This window comes from Anolis carolinensis, chromosome 6 (assembly GCF_035594765.1).
Source record: "Anolis carolinensis isolate JA03-04 chromosome 6, rAnoCar3.1.pri, whole genome shotgun sequence".
Taxonomy (NCBI): Eukaryota; Metazoa; Chordata; class Lepidosauria; order Squamata; family Dactyloidae; genus Anolis; species Anolis carolinensis.
Genome location: NC_085846.1, coordinates 60495811 through 60502234, shown reverse-complemented (window position 1 = coordinate 60502234; position 6424 = coordinate 60495811).

Below are 6424 nucleotides of genomic sequence, written 5' to 3'. Positions count from 1 at the left end.
TCATGTACATCACTCTATGGTATGGACATTTACCGATCCTACATGCTCTGGTGTTCTGTTTTGGCAGGCGTGCTTCCAAACAAAAACTTTGCTAGGTCTTACTTTCGGGGGAGGCCTTATATTGAGCAATTCAGCCAAACCTCTACTAGGTCTTATTTTCTGGGGATGTCTTATTTTAGGGGAAACAGGGTGCTTATCCTGCCTGATGTAATGCTTTACTTGTAACAAAGAGCATTTTAGCTATGCTCTGAAGCTAATATATGTATCTGTTAAAGCACTGCATTCCACTTTAACTGCTATGGCAACATCCTTTGGAATTTGGGGGTTTGTAGTTTGGTGAAGCCTGAGGACTCAGTAGCTGAGGATTCTAAACTATAGATCCCAAGATTTCATAGAATGTTGTCACGCTGGAGGACATAAAAATCCCTAGAAAAAAAAGCACTTATCAAATTAATCAAATCTGCTAATCTGCAAAAGTCAAAACCGCAAATGTGGAGGGACAACTGTACTGCAGGTTACAACTAAGAGCTACAGCCTCATCAGACTAGCATTTTAAAGTGAACACCCCCGTTTTCTTGGTGTCTTCTACCTTCTGCAGAACTTTAGGAAATGTAGTTTAGGATGTGGCCTTTAGAATTCTCAGCTAGAGAGGTTCTCACCTTCCCAAACTACATTTCCCAGAGTTCCATAGGAGGCATGTTGTGGAACACAGCACCCCCACCTGATGATTTATAGTTTGCTAACGGCACCAGAATAGAACAAATGATTTTCTTTCCCTTCTCTGCTGAACTTCAACGACTCCAGCAAAGAATGAGACTGGCAGACTTGCCAGCAGCTACAACTCTCCCTCTACGTTCATTTTTCATTTTATATTCTTTTTGTTAAATGTCTGCAGATATGCACTAATACATATAAGCACACATGCAGACCAGATCTACAGCAGCGAATCTCATATCCTATCCTTTCCCAACCATTTGATAAAATGTACCGTTTTCTGATAACTTTTATATATGTTTGTATCCCTTGCTCTCTGCCTTACCCTTATATGTATAAAATCTATTTAAATAATATGATTTCTGCCTAAGCAAGCCACAGGGGTCATCGCCTCTTTGTGACCCCACTGAGGAATTTCTTGGACATCTGGGGCTGGGTAAATCTTCTAGACCAGTGGTTCTCAACCTGTGGGTCCCCAGGTGTTTTGGCCTACAACTCCCAGAAATCCATGCCAGTTTACCAGCTGTTAGGATTTCTGGGAGTTGACGGCCAAGACATTTGTGGACCCGCAGGTTGAGAACCAATATTCTAGACAAAGGTGACAAAAACTCAATGTATGTGTATGTAGACCAGTGGTTCTCAACCTGGGGTCCCCAGATGTTTTTGGCCTGGGGACCCCAGCTTGAGAACCACTGATGTAGACCAACAGGCAGTTTTCACTCCTGATCCAATATCTCTGGGTGATACTTGTCCAGCTGATTGTCTCGATTGAGCTGAGGGATGACTGGTCATAGAAACAGACTCCAAATATGTCGACTCCTTAAAATCCTTTATTTGTCATCCGAGGCTTGTTTCCAGGTCCCGTCTTGTTTTTCGCAAGGAACTTCCCCTTACCAGAGACTAAAATAATTAAAACCAATCAAGGGCTCATTTACATTTCCCAATATGCACATGGACTTTCCAGGACTCACCTCCTCCCAGGGGAGCCACCCCCTAATGGCTGATTGGCCCTATCCTCCTCCATTTCCTCCCCTCCACCAAAGAATCCCTGCAATATCACCAAAGTGCCAACCAATCAGGCCACTGCTTCATGCCAGCCTCTCTGCTGGCCAATCAAGGAAGGAAGCAGGTAGAGTGAGAAGATCTGTCAACTGTTGTCAACTGTATAAAACCTGTTTCTGTATTGCATGTTATGCTTGTACATTTTTGGCATCAGCCTTACTTACATCCTTTCTGCCCAGATCATAATTAAACCGATGAGTGTTCTTTAATCTGAAACATTGGGCTGTTAGTGTAAATGCTCACCAGGCACGGAACCTCCGTATCCACGGTCCTTGTCTATCTTCAACCTCGGGTAGAAGGAGAAAAAAATGTGGGGGTGCCCACTTTAAAATGCTAGTCTGATGAAGCCCCTAGTGTAAAAGAAAAAGAGCAGGAGAAGAGAAACCACCTCTGTTTTTGCCTTTTGTTCTGCTGTCTCCTGCAGAATACAGGAAAAGAAGAAAACAGGACTGTACCAGCACTGTGGTCAGGAGTTTGTCTCCTTTGAGATGTTATGCATTCATAAATTTGGAAAAGACCCCAATGGCCATCCAGTCCAACCCACTGACATGCAGGAAAACACAATCAGATGGATATCAAGTTTCAATCTATTGCTCCATGTCCCAGTCTCTACAGCAACAAAAAAAACAAGCCTGTTACCCCCTCAATGTGACATCCTTTCTAATACTTAAACATGGCTATACATTCTTTTCTTCAAGCTAAAACCACCCAGCTCCCTAGGCCACTCCTCATAGGGCTTGGCTTCCAGACCTTCCAGATTATTTTGGTCACCTTTCTCTCGATACATTCCAGATTTTTAATATCCTTCTTGAATTGTGATGCTCAAAACTGGACACAGTATGTGAAGTCTGACCAAAGCAAAAAAAGAGGGACACCATTGCATCCTTTGATCTAGATATTATACTCCTACTGATGCAGCCTAGGCCCCTTCTACACTGCCCTATATCCCAGGATCTGATTATCTACTTTAAAGTGGATTAAATGAGTTTTCACTGCCAGATAATCTGGGATCAGATCCTGGGATATAGGGCAGTGTAGAAGGGGGCCCTAGCTCTTCTGTCAAATGTGAGCTTTCAAGAGAAACTGGCATTGGAAAGGTAGTTGCCTTAAAGAGTATTAAAAAATAAGTTTTAAAATGAATGTATCAAGACCTATTTTCAGGATATTTCTGCATTAGAATGTTTTAAATAGAAATTAAGAGAGTAGTACTCTTATTAGGACAAAAAAGGGATACAGATATAGTCTACATCCCTTGTAGGATTTTTCTTCTAGTTGGAAGAACAAAGTATCAACTGGCACACGTTTGGTGGCATGGCAGAAAAGACCTAGTGGTGTGCCATAGTGTGATCTTGGAAGTATAGAAAATATAATTTTAGGACTAAAATAGACATTTTTGGACATGATTCATCAGATTGCATGCCTCTGATAGTACTGTGGTATGTGTGTGGGTGGAAGCTTGAATTACAAGCCTGTACCAGGAGTAAATAATTATGCTTGGACGCTGCCTACAAGGAATTGAACTTCAGGTCCCTTAAGGATTCAAAGTGCGCACTCTGACACTGAGCTAAATTGTGAGCTCTCCTTAAAACATAGCTCTTCAATTTTTTTCAATATACTGTTACGTAAAGATGAGAAGCTTTAATTGGAAACTTTTACAATAAAAACAACAAAATCCTTACTTTGGTGACATTGTTGCTGGAAAAGGAAAGTGACTGCTCAGACAGAACTTTCTTGTTTTGTTTATCTTTATATGTTGATGAGCTGGCAGTACAAAACAGTTTTTTGTTGTTGCTGTTGCCAATTTTATGACATGGAAAACAGGAAGAAATCCTGTCATTTTAAATGGGACAATAGTCATGCAGCACATAATAACAATTTAGGAAATGTCACTAAATGCTGCATAGTTGTTGGATAATTTGTTATTTCAGAGTGGAGGAGGAAAAATTACAGGGAGGCAATTTTATCACTGTTGTTAGAAGAAACAACAAAGATTTTTGTGGCATCCTGAAGACTTAACAAGCATCATACGCCATAATTTCTGGAGAAGAATGAATGTGTTAGTCTTTAGAAATCCATAAGATACTTCCCTGCTTTCATGGGGGAATCTGAAAGCTATATTGATTAATCATCTTCTTGTTCAACTTTAAAAGACACAGCGATCTTGCTGCAGGTGTTGTTAAACTTTGGTTTTTCCAGATTTTTGGACTTCAACTCCCCAAATTCTTCACCATGAGCCATGCTGACTAAAATTTCTGGAAACCAAAGCAGCTGGAAAACTGAAGGAGAACCAGAGAAACTTTAGTACAGTAGAGTCTCACTTATCCAACATTTGTTCATCCAACGTTCTGTGTTATTCAACGCAGTCTGCCTCTGGCTTGGATCCACAGCTGTTTCTCTAGGCAGCAATGTGCAGCGGGCCAACACGCCCAACAACAACACAAGTGCAGCTACGCTCCCAAACAAGTGGCAGACTTGTTGTAAAAGACGATATTTTGGTGCTTAATTTGTAAAATCATAGTGTAATTTGACATTTAATAGACTTGTCTTAATCTCTCCTTATTATCCATCATTTTCACTTATCCAGCGTTCTGCCGCCCCATTTATGTTGGATAAGCAAGACTCTACTGTATTGGAAACAGAATCACAGAATCATAGAGCTGGAAGGTACAGGTTCAAGTCCCCATTCAGCATTAAAGCACACTGGACAGTCATTGACTTCTACCTCTCTATTCCTCCCTTTCAGCTTGTCCCATTTCATCACATTACTATTATTATTATAAAGAGGAAGCAAACCATGTATGCTGGTTTGAATTCACTGCATCAAAAGAACAAGAGAAAAATTATCATTTTTTTCTGATGGATTGCAATCAATAGTGTAAGACAGTGGTTCTCAACCTGTGGATCCCGAGGTCTTTTAGCCTACAACTCCCAGAAATCCCAGCCAGTTTACCAGTGTTAGAATTTCTGGGAGCTGAAGGCCAAAATGTCTGGGGACCCACAGGTTGAGAACGACTACTGTATGATGATAGATAGCTTTTGAGCCAACTAATGACCTCATCATATGAGCTGCAAAAGTCGGGAGTGGGGGACATCTTAGTGTAGCGAATTGTTCCGCTTAGTTTTAAAAGGCCTTGTACCATTTGTCTAATCCCATCAGACGCTGTATGTTTTCCAGCCTTTCTCCCACTCTGTCCCGTGTTGTGAACCATCACATGAGTGAGCGCAGTCCTTGCCCATTCCGCATTCTTTTCTTTTTTTAACTTAGGGGAAACTTCAAAATCAAAGTCCAAAACATCAAAGTGGTGATGTCTTTCAATTGTTCAATTTCTTTATTCAATAAAATAACTTTTTTAAAAGGACATAGAAAAAGAACTGGAAGAAACCGTCCTTAGAACACCCATCACGGCACATCACTGCAACCATACAACACTGGTGAATCTGACAGATAGCATCCCACGTGTTTTGAAGCATTTCTTCCCATATCCTTCCTGCCTCTTCTACAGTTCTCTACAGTTCTAAGAAGATTAATAAACGAAACATCACATATGATAGTCGGAAGTAAATTTGTGTTGTATGAAGGGCTCTGTGGCACTTCATCTATAGAATGTTTTACAAGTATATAGAAATGGCTGAGGGAGACAGGGATGGGGATTTGTGTCTGATGAGGTCCTTGGTTGAATCTGCTAACCTTAACTCCCCCTCCTTTTCAGATGCTGCGAAACCAGAAAGAGGGAAAGTGATTGCATGATTTTTCTGAAAAAGACCCACCCTATAAAAATGAAGTATTCTATTTTCAACCAGTTAGGCCTTGAAAAACACCTGTTGTGGAAATGAAACAAAATTCTTGTGTCGTCATTTATTATAAGCTTGCGCCAATTAAACTGTCTCTTATTCTTGTTCAATCATATTGCTTTTAAATTATATATCAGCACTGGAATTCTTAGTAATTGTGTGCTTGCTTACCATGACACCAATTGCTGATGGTGGGTGTATGCACAGATTTATGGAACACAACCAATATCTCAAGTATCCGAATCCCAGGGTGCTTCCAGGCAGCACCAAAATCTGTGTTTTAAATCTAAGACTGCAGGACCACACACAGATCTGTCAGTCCCGGGAAATGTTCCCCCATTGTCCTCACAGCCTTCCTCTTTAGCGGATCATTATGAGCTGGACCTCATATGCCCACATGCAAATATCTAATACGCAGAATCTTGATTGATTGATTGATAAATGGAACTGGTCCCTCCCATGATCTTGATGACTACAGAAGTGGTAGGGAAAGGGACTGGCCCATACTGGGTAGACAGCCATTCTTAGATTTAGGGCTTTGGTTCACTGTTAATTTAGGCTTGTGGCTGTTTTTTTTTTTTAACAATCCTAAGGATTTCAAGAATTTCATAGAATTTCATAGAATCATGCAGTAATAGCACAATCAAAGCACCCCCTGCAGATCTGATATTCACCTATGTCTCTGTAGATGGCAAATTCTCTCACACCAGAAGCAACTTGCAGTATATACTCTAGTCGCTTCTGACACAATAAAAAAAAACAGCCAGTGAAACTTATGTATCATATACAGCCTGTAATGAGAGGCACTCACCAACCTCACTGTCGTTCTTTGGATCAGCTGAAGTTTTAAAACATT